Genomic DNA, 26,328 nt, shown 5'->3' on the forward strand with positions numbered 1-26,328 from the left:
TCGGAAATTATTTGTACTGCAGAAAAAATGCATTAGAACTTTATTGAATAGAAGTCAGAGAGAATCATGCAGACCACTATTTGACAATCTGAAAATACTTCCCCTCTCTTGCTTGTATATTCTAGAAATATCTTGCTACATTTTTAAAAATAAAAAAAGCATTAGCACTCATAGTAATGATCACAGTTATTCAACTAGATTTAACCACCATCTAAAAACACCTAGAAATAATTTGAATGTAACTCTCAGAGAACCTATCTCCAATGACGTAAGAATTTACAATAAGCTTCCGGAATCAATTAAAAAGGAAACTACTGACTTCAAATTCAGAAAGCATCTCAAAACTTTTCTGTTGTCGAAAATGTTTTATGATACTGAAGAATTTTATTCCAGCTAATTGGATACTTTCATTCAATAATATATTTCAATTAACTTACTATATTTTCAAAATTGTCAGTTTCAAATGTGAAATGTCTACCTATATATGTAATTTGTGACGTGTTTTATATTACTTTTGCTGTAATCTGTAAAACCAATGAATGAATTGAATTGAATTGAATATGTGAATGAGCAGACAATGTGGTTGTTTCACTTGCTCTCAAGGCAAAAGACGGATAAAAAATGAACATTTGTTTTGGTGTCGGAATGAATTCTATCAGTTTGGCGTTAAGTTGAAAGGATCCCCGATATCTCCGTTGAATAAAAAAGAAAAGATTCGAAAGGAAATCGAGTACAAAATCAGCCCAAAATTAGGACTAAAAAATAACTCTTAAACGGTTTTGCGGTCCTACAAGTCTGAATATTAGAAGAGGCGAGAACGTGAAACATCTTTCAAAAACAATATTGTGGAATATTTAATCCCACAATCTTCATGGAACAAGGATTAAAGGCTGACCATGAAATTTCCAATATCGATCACTCCGCAGTTCCGACGAAATAATTCGAATCATTAGTTGGTTCTTGAATCGAATGAAAATTTGAGTTCGAGAAAGAGAAATAAATGGCTTTGGCAGTTACTATTATAATATCCCCGGCGATAAGTGGATTGCATAAACAGTACTACAGCATGGGGAACAACTTTTCTAAAAATAACTCCAAACTGCCTATGGAGCAGCTATTCGACCTTGAATGGCGCCTTCTCGGAAAGAATATGCAGATATGCGAGAACATGTGCCTGATTTATTGTAACAATAACTCTTCGATTAGCATTTTGGGTGTTTTCCTCGTATGATGAAATCAAAATTGGTTTTATTTTCGAAACATATCCTTGTTCGTTATTTCGAGATTTTGTTCGTTTGCTATTATTAGTTCTTCACTAATCTAATTAGTTATAGTCCGGGATGCCTCGCCCTTTTTCGTTATTTATTACAACAAGCTAATTTTCCGTGAGTAGCTTCATTTTGACAAGACGCCCAATATTTGTCAGTACAAAAATTTCGTAAGTGGTAGCTAACAGGGGTAATAAGAATGTAATTTGTTGATTTGGCGGTTGTCAAAATTTTATTACTAACTGGTTTTTTTTCATATAATTCTGAAAATAATTATCTGAATTAGCCGAAAAAATAGTTGTCCTACAAAATGCTCGATTTTATCAAAGAAGTCTCCCCTTTGCAACATGTACTATTTACAAAGACATGAAATATAGTTATTAACCAGCTAAATTTTATTTGGTCAGTTAGTTAATATTTATATAATTTAACACCCACGTTGTCCTACAAATTGCGTGGTACGTTTTTCTGGTCCGACACTCCAAAGTTGTAGTACAAATACCAGATGTAAAAATAATTACTATTAAGTTGAGTTTTCGTGAGTAGCTTCGTTTCAATGAGACGCCCAACAGTTTCCTTCACGAAAATGCTCGATTGTGGTAACTAAGAGGAGGAGCAGGTATATAATATGTTGGTTTGACGATAATAAAAAATTTATTACTGACTGTTTTTTTTAAATTCGCAAAATAATTATTTATATTAGCCGAAAAATCATTTGTCCTAAAAAATTCCAGATTTTATCGAAGAGGTCCCCCCTTTCCAACATGTATTATTAACGAGGTCATGAAAAATAATTACTAACCAGCTGAATTTTATTTGGTCAGTTAGTTAACAATTATATAATTTAACACCCACGTTGTCCTACAAATTGCGTGGTACGTTTTGCCGATCCTCCAATGGAATTCGAAATTCATAAATATAAAAATCGATTTATTCTCTACATTTCACAACCCTCGCTTTCGAGAGAAACGCGAAGAAATCAAGAAATTCACTGAAGATATTTGGCTTCCTTGTCGAACTTTTCTATTTGATGGAAAGCATCATGAACACAAATATTGTAACTACCGGAAAATTGGAATGACGACAAAATCGGGTATTATTTCTCTTGCTATAAAGAATTTAGAGTGAAATCAAAATATTTGTGTTATGAAAGGTAAGTCGATTGAATATTTTTTCATTTTTAAAATATATGAAAAATAATTTATCAAGTAAAAATTTTCACGTAATTATGTAAAAAACATTCGAGCATTTCCATGATTAAATTATATCTATATTATTCAAACAATCATTTTATGAAGTGCATTATATTTTACATATTTTTCTAAAAAATTTGGAGTATAATGGATATATATTTAATACAGTAGTTAATTTTACCGCGTGCTCCTCATATTCGTACAGTAAAAGTATTGTCGTAGAGTAAAAAAAAAACAAATTGTTGTCCCAAGTGTGTAGTTTTTGGATGTTATCATGAAAAATTTTTATCTTCCACGGTTTCGAAGTAATTCAGAAAGAACTATAGAAAGAAAAAAAATTCACAAATTAAGCTTCTCTCAAAAAAGTCCACGGATCTCAAATTTGTTTTTTTTTTTTTAAAATCTCACCTGATTGATTTCTTATAAAATTTAATACCATTCAATTTGGTTTTTTAAAAAATTGTCAAAGCTCAAAATGGCTTTTTTTCTTTGATGGACGCTATATCCGTGGCAAATTATCGTACACAATTTTCCAAAAACGCAAATTCAATGGTATTAAATTTTCTGAAAAATCAATGAGGTGAAATTGCGAAAAAAAATTTCATATCCGTGGATCATTTTTAAGAGAAGCTAAATTTGTGATTTTTTTTTTATTTCTGTAGTTCTCTTTGAATTACTTTGAAACCGTAAATGATAATGATTTTTTTTGGTTGCATCCGAAAACTAGACACTTGAGACTACAATTTGTTGTTTTTTTTACTTGATGACGATCTCCTTTCGTGTAACAGTCTATTAAAAATTATCCATTTTTTTTAATCCCGCAATTTTTGTGTACATACTTCATTCATCATTTTCTTAAAGACAAAAAATGACATCAATAGAGGACGGTATATGCTATTTGAAAAAGGCTATAAATCAAAAAATGGAAATGAAGAAGTAATAAAAAAAATTGTAGGATATGAATTGCCAGGTAACCTATAATTATTTTTGAAATTAATTTTTTTATTATTCGGCGACTCATTAATTTATTCATGTTATTACAGATTTAGATATCACAGACGAACAAAACGAAGAAGATACTGATGAAGATGAGAGTGATGCTGGCAGCGACAATGATGAATATTTGTCTGATGAGTCAGATGAAAATAATTTTTTTCTTTTTTTATGTGTTGATTATTTTTTCATGTATTCTAGATGATAAAGTTGATATATTTCGAAAAATACATTTTCAATTTACTTTATGTTTCACATAGGAAAACGAAAATAACTTTTATTGTAGGACTAGGGATATACAGGGCTTTTCATGATGAGCGTTAATTAGCCGTTTCTGGCAAACTATTCAACGGATCAACCTGAAAATTCCACAGTATGCATAAGTCAATATGACCTACACGCCTAAAATATTGTAGACGAAGCGGCGTTGTCGCTTCTACTATAAAGTAGTGGCTTCTACTACTTTCAAATGGAACACCCCGTATATAATATCATGTTATGATTCATTATCACTTTGTCAACAAATTCATATACTATTTCCCTATACCTATCTATTACCGTTTAGAAGATATAAATTAATTTCGATATTTTTTTTACCAAACATGAACTTTTATAAATGCTGATAATCTTGAACTCTCTTGTACTAAAACGATCAAATTTGAAATGGAGTGGAGTGATACTATGAGCATCTTCACTCCGAGTCAGATACTTTGATCTCATGAAAAAATGAGTGGAACTCAATTTTTTCAAATGGAACACCCTGTATATTCCAACATTTTTGAGCTCTACATCCAATTTTAGATTAACTTTGTTCAGATAATACTATTTCTATTATGAACCGTTTTCGAGATAAACTGTTTCAAACGGAAACTGACGTGGTTTTCTTGCTCGTTTTTTTGAATTCATCACTTATTTTGGATATTGAACATTTTTTTTATACTTAGTAATATTTCTTTTTGATTCAGTTTTTTAACTGTCTCAGATCAGTCAATTCGAAATTGGTATGTACCTACCTTAGAAAAAGTTATAATTTTTATACATTGAGGTATTGGTCTCTAACGTACAACAGTACACATTCATATTTTTTAATAGTGTGCTTTGGAAAAATAAATAAACCAATTATTTAACGTCAGACTTTCGTTGGTGGTTTTGACTGATTGTGATAGCTACCAATTATAATAGAATAATGTCAAGATTAGGTTACAGTAATGAAGATTTCTTGAATTTATTAATAATTTATGTTGAATGCAATAGAATTGCAAGTAGTATTTCATGAAAGATATCCACAACTTCCGAAGCCGAATAATAATGTGATAAATCGACTACTAAAAAACTGTAGGTTGAATGGAACCTTCCGTCCAAAAATCATTCGTAAGAAGACTAAAGTGGATGATGATGACAATGGTATAACAGTTTTGGGATACTTTCATGCATTTCCAAATGCTTCTCTGCACGAGGCTGAAAGGGAGATAGGTATACCCTACGTGACAATTTGTCGAATTCTTAATAAGCATAAATGGCATCCCTATAAGTTCTACTGTGTCCAACATTTGAAAGAGACCGATTTACCTCGTAGAGTGGAATTCTTTGAATGGTTACTTGTCAAGACTCAAGAGGATGAACATTTCCTTGACAATATCATATGGACAGATGAGGCCAAGTTCACAAAAAATGGAGTTTTCAATAGACACAACAGTCATTATTGGGAGCCAGAAAATCCCCATGTTGTCCGCCAAAGGGATTTTCAAGAAAGATGGCAATTCAATGTATTTTGTGCCATAAAGAATGAGTCAATTTTTTATATCCAGTTTTATGATGATAATTTGAATGCATCAAAATATGAAGATTTACTGAGGAATGGAATTCAAATGATTTTAAATAATAGACCAGGAAGAGAACGTGTATGGTACCGAATGGATGGTGCTCCACCCCATAATTCTCATTCAGTTAGCGAAGCTTTAACCGAAATATTCGAAGACAGATGGATTGGTAATAATGGACCTTTTCGTTGGCCTCCTAGAACACCAGATGGCAATCCATTGGATTATTTCGTGTGGGGTTTCATTAAAAATATGGTTTACTCTACTCCAATAACAACAGTGGAAGATATGAAATCGAGAATTACAACTGCTTTCAATAGTTTGACTCCAGACTTGATCAGAAGCGCTACACATGACAATCTTTTGAAGAGATTACATGTTTGTTTAAGTAGAGGTGGAGATGTGTTTGAACATATTCTGAAATACACTGACGATTAAATTAACTCATTAATTTATGGGTTTATTATTTTCAGTTCGTGTTTCAGCGTTAATAAAACTATTGTTTGAAGAGAAGTTTCATTCGATGGTTGAAGTGTATTTTAATAATTATCTTTTCATTGTATTATCTGTGACTAATTGAGAAACATCAAACGAAATCTGTTTTACAAAAATGAGTGATGAACAAGAAAACCATGTCAATTTCCGTTTGAAACAGTTTATCTCGAAAACGGTTCAAAATGGAAATAGTATTATCTAAAATTGGATGTAGAGCTCAAAAATGTTGAAATATACAGGGTGTCACATGTAAAAAAATTGAGTTCCACTCATTTTTTCATGAGATCAAAGTATCTGCATAGTATCCTCATAGTATCACTCCACTCCATTTCAAATTGATCGTTTTAGTGCAAGAGAGTTCAAGATTATCAGCATTTATAAAAGTTCATGTTTGGTAAAAAAAATATCGAAATTAATTTATATCTTCTAAACGGTAATAGATAGGTATAGGGAAATAGTATATGAATTTGTTGACAAAGTGATAATGAATCATAATATGATATTATATACGGGGTGTTCCATTTGAAAAATGGACCAATGTTGACCAATGGTCAACATTTCCCGTGTTAAAAATGTTACAGACCGGATTGGGAAAGTCTTAGAGAATCACGACATGAAACCAATATTGTGAGCAATAAAAACGATCAGACAATTGAATTGGATACTTTTTTTACATTGCACATTTTAGAATATCTGCCAAATTTTTATAAAAATTGATACAATTGTCGTTTTAAGTATTTAATGTAGATAAACTTTGTCTTTTACACTAATTAATTTAGACGAATCGTTTGAAAGTTATCACGATAAGATTAACTTGACGCAACTCAGTAACCCATTACGCTTCGCGTCTACTGTAAGAAGATGGGGGATGATGCGCGGGGGTAGAGGGGCGGTCTAAACAATGAAGCTCCATCGCCAAGAAGGCGACTCCAACCCGGCAGACGTCGTTGACGTTGTATTAGTTTTGCGAATTTCTTCATAGGTAACATAATTCGATTCTCGAAGCTATTCATCACTTAGTGCAGTTGGCATTTTTTCAGTTACTGTATTTTAAAGTAAAAATATAAATTACTAGCTGTTTCCCGTTCGTATATTAACGTACAGCCGAAGCTACTGAACCTAGAATCTTGAAATATGCAGGTAGGTTCTTTGTATAGCGTAAATAAGCATCAAGAAAGGGAATCAGGAATTTCCATCTCCAAGGGGGAACAATTGGGGTTCAAATATTGTATTGAATTTCGTCAGTCACGAAACTTAATGTGACAAACCAGATTCTACTCGGGCGAAGCTGCGGGCAACAACTAGTAATAATATAGAACTAGACTCAAATACTAGCTTCGTAGTAAATGCGATGGTAACAACGAGAGCACCAATTCGGGTACTGCAACCATTACTACATCGCCTTTGAAAATGTTTCCCGCAGTGGTAGACGAAACGACAGGAATAAAAACCTGTAGATCACGGCCAAAAAACTCGAAGAATAGCTTTCACACAACCAATATTATAGTTAAACTTTGTAAAACACAACTGTCATAGCTCCATAGAATATTCAAACCACTTTAATAAAGAACTTTCGTGCTTCGCCCTGAATTTATAGACACTTATCTTCAACAAATCATCTGCCAAGAACCAAACATGATACAAACAAATAAATCCTTGAGAGATAACACCAAAGTTCAGTTTGGGCTAGAGCTTTGGCCTCTGTCAACCGATTCATGTAATCGGGGGAGATCAAGTTCACTTTTGCAATGAACCGTTTTGTGTTAAGCGAGCAGTAATTTAAAAATCACCGGCAATACACGTATCAATCGTGGTGACCATCAGTTTCAGGTACGCGACGAACCATGTCGGATATAAATTGATTTCATGACGTTTTTGATTTCTTGACGTTCCGTTAGTGCTGTGATGGTTGTTTTGTGATTGTGGTATCAGCGCATTTTTGGAATTGTGGATAATGGTACTAACAATACGATGTGCTTCCTAAGTATGTTTCTATTCCAAAATTAATGGTCAATTTACAGTGCGGCTCTGAAATTAGTCAGTTTTTCACACGAACTTATCGATAAAAATTTATTTTATGACGAAAAATTTTGTTATTTAGCTTTAGCAACAACTAATAAAGAGTCCGTAGAACTAGTGCTTTTTTCAATTGCTGGTTGCTTGACTGGTATTGCTGAAAAATAACTAAGTCTGAGTTTAAAATAATTGGCATAAATGTCCAATGATGAATCGGAGAAAATGTAAAAGTGAAGTAGTATTTGTAAAGATTATTCACTGAAATATTCTCAGCTGAAGGCTATTATATATTATATATATATATATATATATATATATATATATATATATATATATATATATATATATATATATATACGTATATATTAATTAATTAATTAATTAATTAATTGATTAATTTAATAAATAATTAATGTTTTGTGAAATTTCGACATGTGACATTATTCTTCCTTCAAATTAATTTTAAACTGTAACGTTTTTCACAAATATTTTATCCAATATTAGACATCCTTTAACCAGTTTTATAAATGTATTGTATCAATGTTCATCCATCATGTTGTGTCCAATATTTTACATAACCATCGTATGAAACATCCTCAAAAAGTTCATCCCTGATGATGGAAACAATTTATTAAATTTCCGAAAGCTTGGACAAACTTTAAAGAGTACTCTTTCATTTGCTGCTTAGCCCCATTATTTGTTGGTTCCATATATATATATATATATATATATATATATATATATATATATATAATATATATATATATATGTATGTATATATATATATATATATAATCGATCTAACGTTCTTCGAAAGCTTCTGATAATTCCTCTTCCACATTCTCTGTTTCACTATCACTGTCGTCATTCAAATAATAATAAATTCTTTTCCAATTATAATATGGAAGTGTTCAATCTCTATATAGTCTTTTTCAATTAAAATTACTTTTTTAATCCTTTTCTGCCAGTCTTCTTCGGTAATATCAGATACTTCTTCTTTAATTAGTACTATTACCTTCTTATCAAATTTTGGAAAATTATTTTTACGCCTGATGCTTTGTTTCAATTTTCATACTTTTTAGCAATACTCTCAAGGGAATACACTTTTTCAAATGTTTTTGTCTGTAAAACTTCGAGTAGTTGGTTTTTTGATATAGTAATCTTCAAATTACAAATTGTTATCCATTGAAAAACTTTGTATTTCATCTTTTCTCGAATTTTTATTCGGTACTTTGATGAGCTGTCACGAATGATAGGAAGCGTCGTCAAGAACTATTATACTATTCGCATCCATATTTGGGATCAATGTGTTTTCAAACCATTCCTCGAAAATATTGGCTTCCATGTTCTTATGATAGTCAACATTGTAGTCCTGCAGTTTTTTTCCACATAATTTCAAATAATTCGGAACCCATCCTTTATTCCCTCCGCAATGCACAATAATTAGTCGCGATCCTTTATTTGCAGGTATGTTAGGCGTACCCATTCTCGAACCATCAGTCCACCCTTTCGTAACTGTATCGTGAGTGTCATACCAAGTTTCATCCAAATAGAAAATTTTCTGTTATTCTTGTCTATATTCAATTACTTGTTCTAAATATTTTTTACGCTATTTCACTATTCTTCTTCACAGCAGTTCACGTTATGGCCGAAAGTATTCAATTTCTCCCACATGATTTCAGTTGTAGGAATCTCATTGCTTTTGTAACAGTCGTATGTTGTTTTTTTAACGATTTTATTAGATGAACATGTAAAGGATTTGGTAATCCTTTATTACATCGCGTCTTGCGTTCATAAGGTATGTTTTTGATTATTTTACGTAGAGTTGAGAAAGGAATTTCGGTCAGATCTGATGTTGCTTGTACTAGCTTGTTTTCCTCGAAACCAAAATTGAGATGTCGATTCTTATATATTGAAACATACTCTCTGTGTTTCAATATTCAAATACATGTCATTCACTGGTATCTCTTTTTCGCATTGTTCACCATCGCTATTGGAACCACTACACTGGAAAAAGTCTGCGTTATTATCACATTCGTTATTACTATCAGTACTTGTCCAAGGACGCCACATTTTAAACAGATAACAAAAATTTAAGTAATTATAACTGCACCAATATCGAATTTCAACACTCAAATTGCGATCAGTTACTGCATTCGGACTCTGATGAATAGAATTATCGAATTAAAATCGCTTCAATTCGTTTCTAAAATGTGATGGTAGAAATCTATTTTGGCACTCCCAGGTTTATCCAATGGTTCAGAAAATTTCCTTTTGATTCCTAAAAAAAATTATTACCTATATTTCAGAGTTATATATTGGTGGTATCATACCTTTCTCTGCCACAGATCCGTCCCCCAATGTTCCAGTTCTTCCCATGAGAGACAGTAATCTCTCTTCAAAAGAGGTCAGCGGTACCACACATGAAGGCCCTCCACCAGTTTGAATTAAATTTTTGGCATTTTTACTGCTTTTTAGTTTTGTTTTGGATTTCCAGTCTGCCAGCGTTTTTTTCCATTCTTCCACAGACCGTTTGCCCTGTCCTAAACTATTTAATTTTAGTGCCAGCCATTCCCAAAGTAATTTATTTTTTTGTTTTCCTTGTAAATGGGAACTGAACTTGTTGGTGACTACTTCGGAGTGAGTTTCGGCGAAATCTAAAAAAACTCGCCAGTGATCTTGAGTCACTCGCATTTTATTTTTCTTTTCCATTTCATTAAAATAATGATGAAAACTTATTAGGTACTAACTTTTTGAATAATTGAGTTATGTTATGACACACCATAACCTATACCACAGTCTATCTGCCTATATCCTTCATTTATTACTTATCTCTTTCTGTCACACATACGAGCATAGAATTCGCAAGCTCTAGAATTTCGTTTGGAAGCGATTCTATCGGCGTTGACGGGGAAGGGGGATTACTTTAGAAATTGACATCATAGTACCGAGATTTCGACTTTGACGTCACATTTCGATTCTAAAATACATTTCTACTTATCAGAGTCCCGCCACTGAACTGAATATTGACGACACGACGGCTAAAACCATCCTCGCATTCTATTCGTCACCGTAACATGACTTCAAATTAAATTTTATGACTCTTCAACCAATCATAAAACTCGGTTAGTAAAAATTATCCAATTATCCAATGATTTCGGACACCAATGGGAACATCTTCCATAAGTTGGGGAAGCTCGTGGTCCAAAAAATGTAGGTAAGCATCTACATTCAAACGTAAGGGGAGAAAATAGGGCCCAATTAAATAATCCCCAATTATGCCTACCCATACATTAAAAGAGAATCTGTCTTGTGAATGAGTTTGCGTTATCGCATGAGGGTTATCTTCCGCCCAGGTGTGGTTGTTATGGAGGTTCATGATACCATTTCTTGGACAATTAGCCTTATATGTGAAGAGGATTTTCGATAAAATTTGCGGATGTTGTTCGACTTTTCTTTGAAGCCATTGAGCAAATTCGATACGTGGTTGGAAATCACATATAGCGTAAAGTACCTGGACACGCTGAATATGATAAGGATATAATTGCTGTTCCTTTAAAATTCTGTAAACTGTCATGTGACTCACATTTAAAGTTTGACTAATTTTTCTTGTACTTGTCTTTGGATGTTCACTAATTTCGTGTAGTCCGTGGCCGTCCTACTGCAGAATTTGTTTCAAAACTTACAGATTCGGAAAGTCGCCGGAAAAGATTCGCAAATGTCGCTGCACAAGGAGTCACGCGTTGAGGATACATTTCCTGATAGATGCGTCTGGCCTCGCTTGAATTTTCGTCAGCATAGCCGTATGCAAAAACCATATCAGCCATTTCAGCATTCGTGAAGTCCAGCATGGTACCAAAAAATCACTTTATAAACTCCAAACTGTGAATTTGTCAATTGATAGTTGAAAATGTGACAGCGAACTTCAATTTTTATAAATGAACTTTCATAGCCTACTCGATTTAATTAACTTAATTTGCAAGCGGAGAATCACAAAAATTATTGAAATCAAATTTGGCTATAAAATAATATGCATCGATATAGAAAATTGTAAATATCTCGAAAACGATCACTTCCAGCGTTGTTGAGGAGGTGTACCTTTTTTGCTTGGAAAAACTGTGGGAATTAGGTTTTTCATGAAAAGTACCAAAAGTTTACTGTCAAAAAAGTTAGGGCAATTTGAAATAAATAATGACAGCATACGCAGCGCCCCCTAGATGTTACATAAAAATTAATATGAAATTATGATTTCCCACGTCAAAAAACCCCGGGTACCGAATTTCGTGCATATAACTTACTTTTTGCAAGAGTTATTTTCAAAAAGCGAATAAAAAATTCAATTTCAATTCAATTTCGAATCTCCGAAACAAAGCATTTTCGGACACAAGTTCATATAGACTTTTTTTCTTAAAATTGTCTCAGGAATACGTCACTTGAATATTTTAACGTACTTATTTTACACTCTGTATTGGATTGGTTTTTTACAATAAGTCGTTGATATACAATATAAAGAGGGTTGGAGACAATGTGGATCCCCGGGAACACCAGTGTTGATGATAAAAGTATTTTGAGAGACATCAATCGAAGGTTACATGCAGGAAACGTTTTTTCCAGAAGCTGAAGAACCATTCACGGGTTTCTCCATGATTTTTGATATAACTGATAGCAAAGCGACTGGTCTATGGTATGTAGTTTTTCCTTTGGAAAGAGGCTGAAAACGAGCAACATTCTAACATGAAGAAAAACCTCGTTTCTTGTAAGACAGGTTGAAATTAAAATCAGCGAAATTATTTGAGTTAGGTACTCCTAAACGAAGTAAGTTAGGACCACCTGAAATTAATGACAATAAAAAAAACACCCTATACAGCTTATACATATCGGTGCTTCTGTCTTCAAGTTTTTCAATTTTAAGGCTCTGTAACTGCATCTCATCTCAGATTCAATGTTGAGTGAAGTGCAAACATTGCATTAAATTCCTTTCGGTTTCATTATGGTGACGTTTTAGCAATGCGAGTAAAATTCACGTAATCGGTTAAAAAAATTTCAACAATGTCAGTTTACTGCACCTTCATTGTTGTCAGTTTTTTCAGTGAAATTCCAAAATTTGTAACGGCGTGGTTAGGAGTAATTTCGAAACATTTTTCTGGTAATTACATCAACGTATATGGATTGTCGAGCATTTCATTGTTATTAAGGCGTATCCAGATCGTCAAAACTTGATTCGTTTAATACAGGTTTTCAAGTTGATCCAATCAATCACAGATATGTGTCGATATTCACAACAAAATGAGATTCCGAAATTAAGTCAACACTTATATTATTCTTGAATTTTGATATGAGTATTAGACACAATTAGTGACAATGATTGATCGGTAAGGATTGGAAATGCTTTGAAATTTACACATTCATAGTGGGATCTAAAAGAGTGGATATAGGACTAGAATGGATATTGTAAATTTTTTCAAGGGAAAAATTATCTGAGCAAGAACATTATGGGTTAGTTCTAAATTGTATTAAGGGGAAAATATAGCGCGTCATCACCGCCCAGCTCATAAAAATATGGCAATACTGTTTGATAATGATAGTTCTTACGTGCGATATGATAATATATGTTCATTCTTTAGTATCGCTGTCTGCTCAAAAAATGAGGCGAATTTCCATTTTTTACAAAAAATACTTATTCATTCAACAATTTTCATTTTGTTTCCTTCAAAGTACTAGTCCTCCTCAGATATAATACACTTGTGCCAGCGTTTTTTTCAATCGTCGTCGCAGTTCTGATATGCACTTTTGGTACGTCCACGAGCTCTCTCAGTGATTCGGTTTTCATCTTCTTAATCGTCGCAAAATGCTGTCTTTTTTTGGGTCTTTTCAATCTTGGGAATAGGAAAAAGTTGCAAAGGGCCAAATCTGGTGAATAAGGTGGCTTAGGCATGGTTACAGTGTTGTTTTTGGACAAAAAATTACGAATAAGTGAGAGCAATGTCGTGTTGCGAAAGTCATGAATTGTTTTATCACAATACCGGACGTTTTCTTCGTATTGTTTCTCGCAAGTGGCGTATCACTTCAAAATAATACTCCTTATTAACCGAACGACCCTGTGTATGCTTAGATCTTCAAAACTACGCAACAGATTTTGATGCGGGTTTTTTGATAGAGTAATTCAAAAATTCAAAAGAAATATATATTTATATATATATATATATATATATATATATATATATATATATATATATATATATATATATATATATATATAAATATACATATATAAATTGGTTTCCTTTATTTTCAGTATTTTACTATTAAGGTATGTTATAAAAAGGATTTGGAGCTCTATGACTTCTATTTGTTTATCTGCGAGCGCTTTCGACAGCTGGTTGTGCTGTCATCTTCTAGGCACTCTTCTAGAATGCCTAGAAGAAAAGTGAATATTATATTATATATATATATATATATATATATATATATATATATATATAGTGAAATGAATTAACGGGGTCTCTCAGTCAAAAAACAAAAATCAAAACTCTGCTCAGCCAAGTTTTCGCTTCTAATGGGAAGCTTCTTCAGGGCCTATAATTTATTGAGTTGTGAGTTTTTTCGCCATTAAAAAATATTACAAATCATACTTACAGTAAAAATGTTCAATAAATTGAACATATATATTGACGAAGAAACTTAAACATGTATAAGATTACTTTGGGTTTGACAAATGTCATACTTTCACATAAATGTAATTTTTCAATGGGTATGATGATTTCATAATCTTTGACTTCAAAGAAAAAGTTATTGATTTATACAATTTTTATTTTTATTATGTTTTTCAAATAGGTGGCTCTGCTAACTTGATATAAAGTTAGCAGGGTCACCCCTGTACAGGTCTCAATAATACTCAAATATCGCTATTAATATTCATCGAGCAATTGCCGTAACGTTCTTCGTGTGAGAAAACGATAAAGAATGTATTTTTCTGTACGTTATATTTTTAGAATAGTTTGCGCTAGAGGCAACGCCGCAATCAAACTATCTTATTCGTTCATTAGTTTTTTTCTAGAGATATTCAGAAAGTAAAGTATTGATGAATTGTTGAAATATCAGAATTGATATGTCGTATGTATTCCTGTTGAAAAAGTGGATTATATTAAAGAGTTAGCAGAGCCACCTATTTAAAAAAAAGTTAAAGAGCGACAATTGTTTTTCCTTCATAAACAATTGTCGAATGAGATACGACAATTACTCGACAAATATTAAAAACAACATAAAAAAACATTTGAGAATTATTCAGACCTGTACTGGGATGATCGTGCTAACTTTATAAGAAGTTAGCAGAGCCATCTATTTAAAAAAAATGTTGAACAGCGACAATTGTTTTTCATTCATAAACAATTGTTGAAAGAGATACGACAATTGATCAATAAGTTGTCTTTTGTAAAAAAAATAATTAACAGAAAAACAGATCACTTTGCCTGCTGGGAGAAATTCATAATTCTTCTTTAATATACCTACATACGATATATTAATTCTGCTGTTTCGACAATTGAACAATACTTTTGTTTTTGATTAATCTTTATTTATTTATAAACGATTGTCGAAAGAGATACAATTGGTCAATAGGTTGCTAATTGCAAAAAATATTCGACATGATTATAGGATTACAAAAATTGATGAAACAAAAAAATGTATTGATAATTTCCACGTAGATACATTACAAATTTATTTTAGCACTTTTCACTGGCGATCCTTTAAAAAAATATATGAAGAAATCAAATACGCATGTTGCGGTGTTGCGTTATGGTTCAAAATATCCATATAGTACAAGGTATGACACATAAAACGCAATATTTTCCAAAAAAATACGTTCCAGGAAATTTTTTGATATGGATTGGGTTACGACGATTATTCGACAAATACTAGTAACGAAAGTTTTAATAATTCAGTTATATTAAAGATTTTACTACAAGTGCTGTGCTAGTTAAGTTTGCAGGGCTACCCCTTATAAAAAAAAGGAGATGCGCGACAATTATTTTCCTTTCACGATAAATTCTCGACAATTATTCGACAATTAAAAAAGTATATTTCAATAATTTTACTGTAAGTTGCCTTGCTAACTTAATGGAGGTATAACTCACAGTAACCATTTTATATTCTAGAGAACTAATAGCTTATTTACGAAGCGAGTTTAAGCAATACAGCATTAATCCTTATCCAATTAAGTATATACCTTGAAATACATTAATACAGCATTAATCCTTATCCAATTATTTATATACCTTGAAATACATTGTGTCTTCAATATGGACAATTATGGCCCTTCAAATGAATATTTTCGAAGATATTACATATTTAAAATGCAGGGGCATAGCGGTTGCGACGGTACCGGCCGGGAGCCGCACAAAACAGCGCGTTGAAGGCCGCGCTTCACTCTAAAGAGCTTTATGATTAGCAGCGATCGCATGCGTTCATGCATGCATATTTAGTATCAGCTTTGCATCCGTGTGGAGCCGGGGCGGATCGCTAGTTCCACATAAGAGTCGAAATTTTATTGTCATTGACATTTTACATTCTTATATTTCAATATCAATGCTTGCTAGTAGATTTATTATTTCAGACCAGAAGGACAAAGTTGACCAGTTGATCAAATAACATTGTGTTGCAATCAATGTATTTCACAGGTGAGTAAACTTCGTGCAGTTTGATAGACGCTAAAAAAGCTCTTGTGAATTAAAATAGATTCAATAATAATTTATATAGAAACTTTTTGCAATACGAATAATCGCCATAACCAGTGTCAAAACAGTGTTATCGACAGAAAATTCAATGAGTTGAGAGTTTCAACCCAACCTCATCCGTGTAACAGCATATTACCAAACTGTATAATTGAGATTTTCCAAACTCAATCAGGCTATATAAATAGTCCCAGGGTGATAATTGATCACACTAAAACATAAACATTATCGTTAAATGAGTGTAATTATTATCGTTTTTGCAGTTAACTTAATATTTTGGTAAAATGTTTACATCATTAACAACATACAAAATTAGGTATTTTCCTTTTCTTTCATGGCGAACATTCAAGTATATCCAATAAACTTCATTGAATTTGTTGATAACTACCAAAGTTGTTTATTATGGAAACTCGAAATTATGAGAAGATAATAATATTTGAATGGTAGTTTCCAATTTATTACTCAGTAGATACGGTATGACCCGAAGCGAAAGTAAATGCTTTTTTCTACAGACTGAATGTACCTGAACATGTCTACCTTATTTTTCATTTCTGAAGATCACAGAAAAGGTTGAACAAAAGGTTGAAGGAAGAGAGCAATTATTTTCATGACAAACTCTAGGCGTAGTTCATACAAAGAAATAACTTTCAGACACAAACTGGAAGAAAAACCTCTTTCGAAACAACGACTTTCATATGAACATCTAATTACACGAAAGAAAAAATACTTTCGAAACAACTACAAGCAATTATACAAAAACACTTTTTGAAGTGATAACTTCTTATGGGAGGGTGAACCGCTTCGTTACCTAACGCGTAACAGCATACGTCAGCGGAAGGCACGCTCCTCCTCTCTCGTCGGACAGGCGATCAATGTTTAGTGTGCGTTAGACATGCACTGTTGTCAATATTATAAAGATCTAATCAGCAAGCACGTAATATTCTTTTATTATGTTAAACGTGGCTTAAAACTGGTGATACTAACTTTATGTATGTACATTATTTGTATCATTATTCAATCCTACAAAAATAACAATTTGCTCATGGTAGCTATGATATATGTACAGAGTGGGCCAAATTGGACACTTCTAAAGGGAAACTTCTGTTTCAAAACTAGATAGATGAAAACTGATGGCTGTGTTCGAGAGCCACATTTTGTGACAAACTTGATGGTGAAACCGCATATCTATCATTGTTTCTGTTATTGAAACCTTTTTCTTATCAAAATTATTTCCAAAGCACTTTTTACGTAGATCGCAATGGCGTGAAAAATTATTTTTTTCAAATTAACGGGACATATTCAAACCTAAAAGGTGTCAATAATGGTGTACCTCAAGGTAGCGTCTTGGGCCCGCTTTTGTTTGTACTGTACATTAATGACATCAACTTCATTAATGGATGTTAATTCATCAGTCTATTCGCAGATGATACTCTGATTACAGTGAGTGAATCTGAATTACAAACAGCTATCAATATAATTAATGATATTATGATCAGAATATCTGAATTCCTCAACATTAATAAACTCAAGCTCAATGTCAATGAAGCGAAGGCAATGATAATAACAATAAAACATAAACATAATTTAATTGACAAAACGTCTATAAGTATGAATATTTACAATCAAAAAATTGAAATTGTCGAGGAATTCAAATATTTGGGGTTCATCGTGGATCAACCACTGAATATGAAAAAACATATAAATTATATTCGCAATAAAATTGCTAAAAACTATTTTTCTTTGGCCGTGTAAACAGTTGCTTACCGTTTAACGACTTACATTATAGTTTTCAAACCAATCATTCAACCACATTTCGATTACTGCCCAACTTTACTATCACAACTTGATGCAAATTGTTTGTCTACATTGCAAAAACTACAGAATAGAGGCATGCTCCTAATTTTTAGATTTAATAAATATACGCCAACTACAACAATGTTGGAACCTAACCTAACCTAATCTCTCGCTTGAGATAAAACAAAGTGAATCTATTATGACATTCAAAAAAGGACTTAGTCATTTGAAGATACAACATCCACATTAACGTTGATATTATATTAACTTATATACCTAGTATTTGTAATTCACATTATTATTTTTTCTATTTATTGAATGCTTGGATAATTCCGAGCATACATATTTTAGTGTTATGAAGTTGGACTGTGACTTTGTCTATCCAATTTTAAAATGTTTTTGTATATTAGGATGCCTATTTGAAATGAATATATTATTATTATATAAATCGTTATTGATAGCAAACTATTTCAATAAGAAATAAGACACCCTGTATATTCTTGCATTTTTCAATAGAGCTTAAAATTACCTTTTCAAAAATGTAGCACACCTGATGTTTTGCTAGAGTCATTTTTCAAATACAGAGCTTTTAGGTTTTTTCATGTAGACTTTCAAACGCACACTTTAATCAAGTAGGCTTTGGACGATAGTATCTGTTAAATATTGATTTAAGCAGTAGTGACGTTTTCCAATTTGTGGTTTTTGTTTAATTTTCCAACACATTCGCAATGAAGTATGAGACTTACGAAAAATGGGATATGGTTTTATATAAACCGGGGAAAATGCAGAAAAGCAAGCAATTTGTATCACGAAAGTATCAAGAGAAAAGACAACCTTTCAGAGACAGTATCGCAAGATTCTGACACCACCTAATTGATGGTGGTCAATTTGAAAAGAAAACGCTAAAATTATATGAATCAAATAGGGATGAGGAGTTGGAAGAAATAGTCGTTTTAGGAGCCGTTGAGAATAGTCCCAAAACGTCAACGCGAAATTTGAAAATATCAACTAGCTTACCAAGAACTAACGTTAGGAAGACTTTGAAAACACAAATTCAAGCCATACAGAACCAGAAGAGTCCATCAACTCAGACCAGGAGATTTTGAACGCCGCATGGCTTTTTGCCAGTGGTTCCTGGAAAATTGTAACCAAGTGCATGATTTTTTGTTCAATTGTATTTGGACAGCCGAAGCTTATGTGAGCAGTGCCGGCATTTTCAACCGCTACAATTCTTATACTTGGGCAAAATAAAATCCTCATTCTATTGTGGGACAGAGAAGTCAAGGAAGTCAAATAAACCCAGCTCTTTAACGAAGCCAATTAGTTTGTATGGTGAGTGGTCTTTCAGATCAAATGGTAAGAGTACGGCTCTGCCAAACTGTAAAAACCTGATTCGGTCCCCAGCGGGGCAGGCACAAAGTATATGCTCTGCTGTTTCATCGTTAATGAGGTAGTCGAATAGTCAAGGTGCAAGATTCACACCTTGATACCCGCGACAACTTCCCATACAAGGGTTTTTGCACGTCAGCTACACCTGATGTTGCCTTAGATTCAAGGTGCAAGAGTCCCATCTCGATACCCGCGACAACTTCCCATACAAGGGTTTTTGCACGTCAGCTACACCTGACGATGCCTTAGATTCAAGGTGCAAGAGTCCCACCTCGATACCCGCGACAACTTCCCATACAAGGGTTTTTGCACGTCAGCTACACTTGACGATGCCTTAGACTCAAAGATTCAACCGTTCAGGGCTTTTTTGCCTTTCGGTTTTGGTGAATCATCACTTGAGCGCAAACGTTTGCTAGCCTGCTCATGGGAGGTTTGTGAGACGACTCAGTCGTTTCCTGGCTGCACGACCAAACCTTTTTATTCAGGTTCAGTTATTGGATCAGGAGTTGGATAGTTGAGAAGCTCTCGCTCCTGATCTAAATTTACAGGGAGATCAGTTGGAGTCGTAAGCTCGACATCCATCTCCTCTGTAGACTTGCCACAAATGGAGCTCAGAAAAATAAATCTTTAAGAAGACGAGGCTTTGCCTCACAACACTGCAATTGTCATCAATTTTTTGGCTGCAAATTTTGATAATGATTGGAGTACCCAACCGTTGGCAGTCTAGGTCACCGGGCCTAACGCCTATGAACGTTTACCTCTGGTGAAGGTTGAACGATGTTATTTTTAAATTGCCTACCAATTCCAGATACTAATTGGAGGCGGCAATAATGCAAAGTTTTGCATCTCTCGCTCCTATGGAACTAATTATTTCGGCAAAAAAACGTTCAGAAAAGGTGTCGCCTGTGTGTAAGGAAAGCTGGTAGACATTTCGAACACCTTCTCTGAAGAAATATATTCCATTGTTTGTTCTTTATCGTTATTATTATTATTGTTGAAGTTTCATTTATTAATAATAAGTATAGTATAAATTGTTACCAGTTTTATTGAAACTATGCGTTTTAATTACTGCTGTGAATAACTTCCTCAACATTTGTTAGCTACTACTGAACAATTTATTTCTGTTTTATCGCCGCGTCGTCCAAAGCTTACTTGATCAAAGTGTGCGTTTCAAAGTCTACATGGAAAAAGCTAAAAGCCCTGTATCTGAAACATCAAGTGTGCTACATTGACAGAAAAAAAGTTACAGCTTTTCGAAAATGCACATTTTCGAAAAACACGCTCTTCATTGAGTTTGTCATAAAAGTTGATCCTCATACACAACCATCAGCTTTCATCTATCTAGTTTGAAAACAGGAGTTTCCCTTTGAAATTGTCCAGTTTGGCCCACTCTGAACATGTTATGGAAGAAGAGGACAATATGTGGAAATTGGAGGAAATTCTGAAACCTTCAATTATAACATTCGACGAATATTCATCGGTTTTGTCTGAAGACAACCCATTATAATGTTTCCTTATTATGACGATATTCATTGTATGTGAATAAGTAAACATAATTTTTAGTTTCAACAATGTTTTTATTCATATCCTAAAGCACGCCACTGCAGGTACAAAACGACTTGAAGGCTCATAACATATTTTGTTTGCGATGCAAATTAAGGATGGACCCGGTAAAGTATTTTAATTCCGCTTATACATGATGTAGAAAATCATAACGAAATCACGAAACTTGAATGTAATGAATGTAATGAATGTAATGAGCATTTATTACATTTGAACTCGTTTTAATTAGCTTCACCTGTATGTATGTATGCATGTTTGTATATATGTATGTATGTATGTTTGTTTGTTTGTTTGTTTGCTTGTAACTCTCAAGCTTGGGATCTGTATTTGACAGAATTATCGACATATAATCGTTTGATCTATTCGCGGGCAGATGGCGCTGTACGTAATTTCCTTGATATAATTCGAACTCACTTTTCATGTATTTTTTCATTTGGAAAAAGTAGTTTTTTATTAACACGCGCGCCTGCTGCGTTATTCTTAACCCTCCTTTGCGCGCCTGCTGCCTTGGGTTTGGTAGCTGATTTTCAGGCTCCCTCTTTGGAATCGGAAAATATCAATGGTCATTTTTCTAAACAATATACGGCTGATTCATCCAAAGTTTAGATAAAATAAATATAGTTTAAAAAAAACACGCTTTTATAGCATATGAAACTAAAAATGAAAAATAAATAAAGTTTAAAAAACTAAAAAACACGCTTTTATAGAACATCGAGGTAAAAAGTTAAATTTCTTTCAAATAAGTTTTGTGCCATAGTTTTTTATATCAAGCGCCCGTCGCTGTATTCACAATAATAATAGTATTTTTCGTTCGTTATTGTTTTAAGCTTATTTGAAAAAAATATTACTATAAGAAAACACAGTATAGAAGGATGTACTGTTGGGTTTTTTACAATATTACAGTATTAATGAGTTTTTTTGAACGCAATATAAATCATAACCGAGATCACATAACTTATCGCTGTCCGCTTGATAGGTATTTTCGGTTTAATTTGACAACGACTTCGGTGAAATCGGTGATAAAGTGTGCACGGTACGCCTAGCAATAAATTTTAAATTCGCATCATGTTCCTTTTCGATGTTTAATTAATGTAGAAGCAAAATGATTCGTCAGTGGTCACTTCACCAGATAATTGCTCTGATCGAACGGGCGATATTTAATTATGGAATAATTTGAACCGAACTCGTTTTGAATGAAAAGCCACCAAGGCAGACACAGAAAAACGGGAGGAAGGAAACCTCTTCGAGCTATTGGTTCGAGGTTGGTGGAGACAAGAACCTTGAATTTGGTTACTTAGAGTAGGTACTTGGCATCTGGAGAATTATTTCAGTTCAAAATTATGGAAAGAAGCCAATCATAAAAGCTAGAGGCTGTGGTGTCAGATAGATTATAAGTTTATGAATTGAACACAAGAAACAGTGCATCACAAACAACTTGTGATGCACCGTTTGGCACTTTTGGAGTAGTAATGAATATTACTGTAGTTTTCATCCCAACACCAAACCGTTATTTTAACACCGCGACACGTGTTTAGATCACCAAGTGATCAACTTCAAGAGGAATATCAAACTGAACAATAAAAAAGCTAATCAATACAGTTTATTGTATCATTTTCACTATAAGAGTTTTACAAAAACCGCGACATGTGTTTCGCTATACAATAGCTTCTTCATAAAAATGGAGAGAAAGATATAGTACAGCAAAAGAGACGTTGCTAGCATCTATCTTAAAGTAGTTCACACACAACTGTTGGGTAAACTCCACTACATTGAATTTCAAGTCCTAGACTCGGATATTCGTGATAAAGTTAATGGTATTATACATAAGAAGTTTTTAACCCAGAGAAAAAAATTAGATGTTTTAAGTCGGAGCAAGCCACCGAAGAAGAAGAAAAAGAAAAAGGACAAACACAGTGAACTATTTTCACAACATATGTTCTTTGACAAATTTGTCAATCTCACGAACATAAGTTTCACAGAACAGGAAACTCATCTATTAGAAAAAGGTCCCAATTACAATATTAAACCAACATAAATTCGACAAATTTAGAAGTTTTAGGAATTGATACAGATATCGCGTTGGTGGGGACGTGCTACGCCAATAAACATATTGCTGCAGGAATTTTTAAATCTGAAAAGATGCATGAAGGTAGGTTCAATTCGGAATTGAAACTAGTGAAATCCATAAAAGAGAAATCGGCAGTAGATAACATTGTTTTTACGCGACCTGATAAAGGAAAAACGGTCATAGCCATGGAAAAAGAAGAATATGTGGAGAAGGCTTTAGACTTTCTAAATGCTGGCATGTACGATAGTCTCAGAAACGACCCCACCCATTTATATCAGAAAGAAGTCAAGGAAACTTTGAAAAATATTCATTGTGTCATGGATGAAAAGGAAAGATTCCGATCGTTAGTCATGAACCCACAACCACTGAACCCATTGGTTAAATTACACAAAGATAACTACCCGATAAGACCGGTAGTTTCTTTCGTCACAGCTCCTTCAGTTAAAATATCCGAAAAACTCATTGCAATTATTCAAAACCACACCAATTTCAAATCAAAATTCAGTTTGAGGAATTCATACCATTTGATCAATGAAATTCAAGATATTACACTCCCGGATAATGCCAAATTGATTTCATTCGATGTAAATAATCTATTTCCCAGTATCCCTCCGAATGAAACGATTACTTTGGTGGAGAATCTATTGGACAAAAAGTCTTCTGTATTTTGGGTATAGGACATTCTTCATGAATTTGATATCTTTTTTTGGTAGTATCCAAAAATAATAGAATAGTGTATGGTTTCCATTTGAAAAAATCGTGTTTCATCAGTTTTCTCGATGTTATGTTTTAGGTGGAAATTTCGACCACCCTGTAAATTATTTTCGAAAATTCGATGGACCTGTTCATGCTTTGATGCTGAAGATGTGATTCTGTGCAATTTCAAATTTTCAACTGTTACTATCTATGAGTTATGATTTTTTCTCAAAAACTAACAAATTTGGGTATAGGCATTGTTATACAAAGTGGGCCTAAAATGTGCTGAGAAATTCAAAAATGTAATAAAATACAGGGTGTTCCATTTGAAATGAGGAAGTTGCCCACAACTTCCGGTTTAACGGAAAGAGATCGGAAGTTGAAAATATTTTAGTTGAGAAGGCCATTTTGTAAAACCCACTACCACAAAATTTCAAGTTTTTATTTTGAATCGTTCTCCATATATTTCTAACGAACGCTCGTCGTGAAAGACCCTGTATAGTATACTATTAGATATTGGTCCACCATCGTTATTCATAATATTATGTTTACTAATTTCTAAATTCTCATAGACATCTAAATGTCCGTTGTTGTTAACTTGTCAAACTAATCTTAATGAACTGTTGCGAAATATGTTGGGCGACTGCAAATTTTTTATGGTCTTCCTTATTGTGAGTGTGCTAAGTGTTCCTTATATCTTATTTTAATAGATCTTTTTGTCTGTCCATAATATTTTGCATCGCAGACCTCACTTTCAATTCCACAATGAAAACACATATAATCACACCGAATTCTCGTCAAACATATATTTACAAAATAATAGAAGCCAACAAAATTGCTAGAAAAATCAAAATTCTTCTTCGCTATATTCGGATGAGGTGGAATCATCATCGGGTTGAATAACGATGGGATTTATGGAACTTTGCACATAATATTTGTTCTCTTCTTTTATAACGTGGGCCACACAGTTCTTCCACACATCACTATTACCTACTTCATTCACCACTCGCCTTATATTGTCAAGCACTACAGCATTCAAAGTCGGTGACTGATTACATTTCCGCAAGCTTTTTTTCATTGTGGTCCAAACTATTTCAATTGGATTGAACACACAATAGTATGGAGGCAAACGTAAGAGAATATGACCACGTGTCACACATCGAATCAAAAATATACTCTTTTTTGAAATTACGTTGTTTCATGGTCGCCAGTAATACCTTTTTCGTTGGAATCTTTTCGGGTATTTCCATGTCATGATTTCGCATGAAATAACAATAAGACATCTCGTAGAGTTTCTAAAATTTGTAATTGCTTTCGGGATAGTCGAGTATCATTTCTAAGGTTGGTACTTCATTTGTTTGGTATATACCATAAATTGTTCGCCGAATCAAGCATTCATGAATATTTAAAATTTTTCGCTGAACTTGAACATGTAAGTCCTTATTTTCAAATTCCGGATCCCTGTCGATTGACACACATTTCTCACACGTAATGTTATCATTTGTTTCAAAAGGTCTCCAGAAAGCCATATTCATGAAAGTACCCAAAAACCCTAAGATTTTCAAAAAAATCGGTTCAAACGATGAGATTGGAACTTTTGGTGTAAAAGTTGAAAACTTTTTCTATAGATCAATTACCCTAACACCAAACTGATATTTTTGCACTCGACGCGCGTTTCGCTAACAAGGTTAGCATCTTCAGGAGAAGCGAATTGATACTGAATCTAAAGATAAGGGTTAGCTGTTTATATACCTAAAGTTTTTTGGTCCGATGTGGACTTTCTTTGTTAAATCATGATTATTCTAATTGATTTTTCGGTAATTAACTAGTGGAACCACTACCTGCAAATTAATTTGTCCGCTTTTTAATCTATTGTTGACATGTCATGTCTGATGTACTCAAACTCTCACTGTCTTCGGGAGAACTTAGTAGTAATTTTTTCCAATACTTTCTGTATTTTCTGTCTTTAGAACGACTTTTTTTTCGGTGGTATATAATATTTACGGTCTGTTTAGCTTTTGATCTTCGAAAAACCTGTTCATTAACTTGAATTCCAACATCAAAGGTCGTTTCCTGTGTACCTGCTTCATCAGACATGCTTTGATTTTTAGCGATATCCTCGTTACAAATATTTAACAATTTTTTTTCCTTTTTTTCAACAAACGGTGGAGATTTAGATGTATGGGCCGTCGGTCTATCAGTCTGGCAATAATAATAATAATAATAATAATAATAATAATAATAATAATACCGTCTTGAGAGGATGTGCAGCTCGTAGATGGAAGCATCCTACACCATCTGGAT

At 33.2% G+C, this 26,328-nt stretch overlaps 1 protein-coding gene across 3 annotated transcripts in view; it reads left to right on the forward strand.

Moving 5' to 3' along the window:
- Positions 1 to 26,328, forward strand: part of LOC111509749 (cGMP-dependent protein kinase for) — a 509,933-nt gene that overhangs the window by 20,873 nt on the left and 462,732 nt on the right. Inside the window, exon 1 of one of the 3 annotated variants that reach the window (XM_074175925.1) lies at positions 7,551 to 7,753. The exons of the other annotated variants lie outside the window; for them this stretch is intronic. The gene's annotated coding sequence lies outside the window, so the exon portion shown is untranslated. Of the gene's footprint in view, positions 1 to 7,550; positions 7,754 to 26,328 lie in introns of those variants that run through there. 3 annotated transcript variants of the gene reach the window in all.

This window comes from Leptinotarsa decemlineata, unplaced genomic scaffold (genome assembly GCF_025532065.1).
Source record: "Leptinotarsa decemlineata unplaced genomic scaffold, Ldec_3_MD MMD2_tig00001393_RagTag_RagTag, whole genome shotgun sequence".
In the NCBI taxonomy this organism is placed as follows: domain Eukaryota; kingdom Metazoa; phylum Arthropoda; class Insecta; order Coleoptera; family Chrysomelidae; genus Leptinotarsa; species Leptinotarsa decemlineata.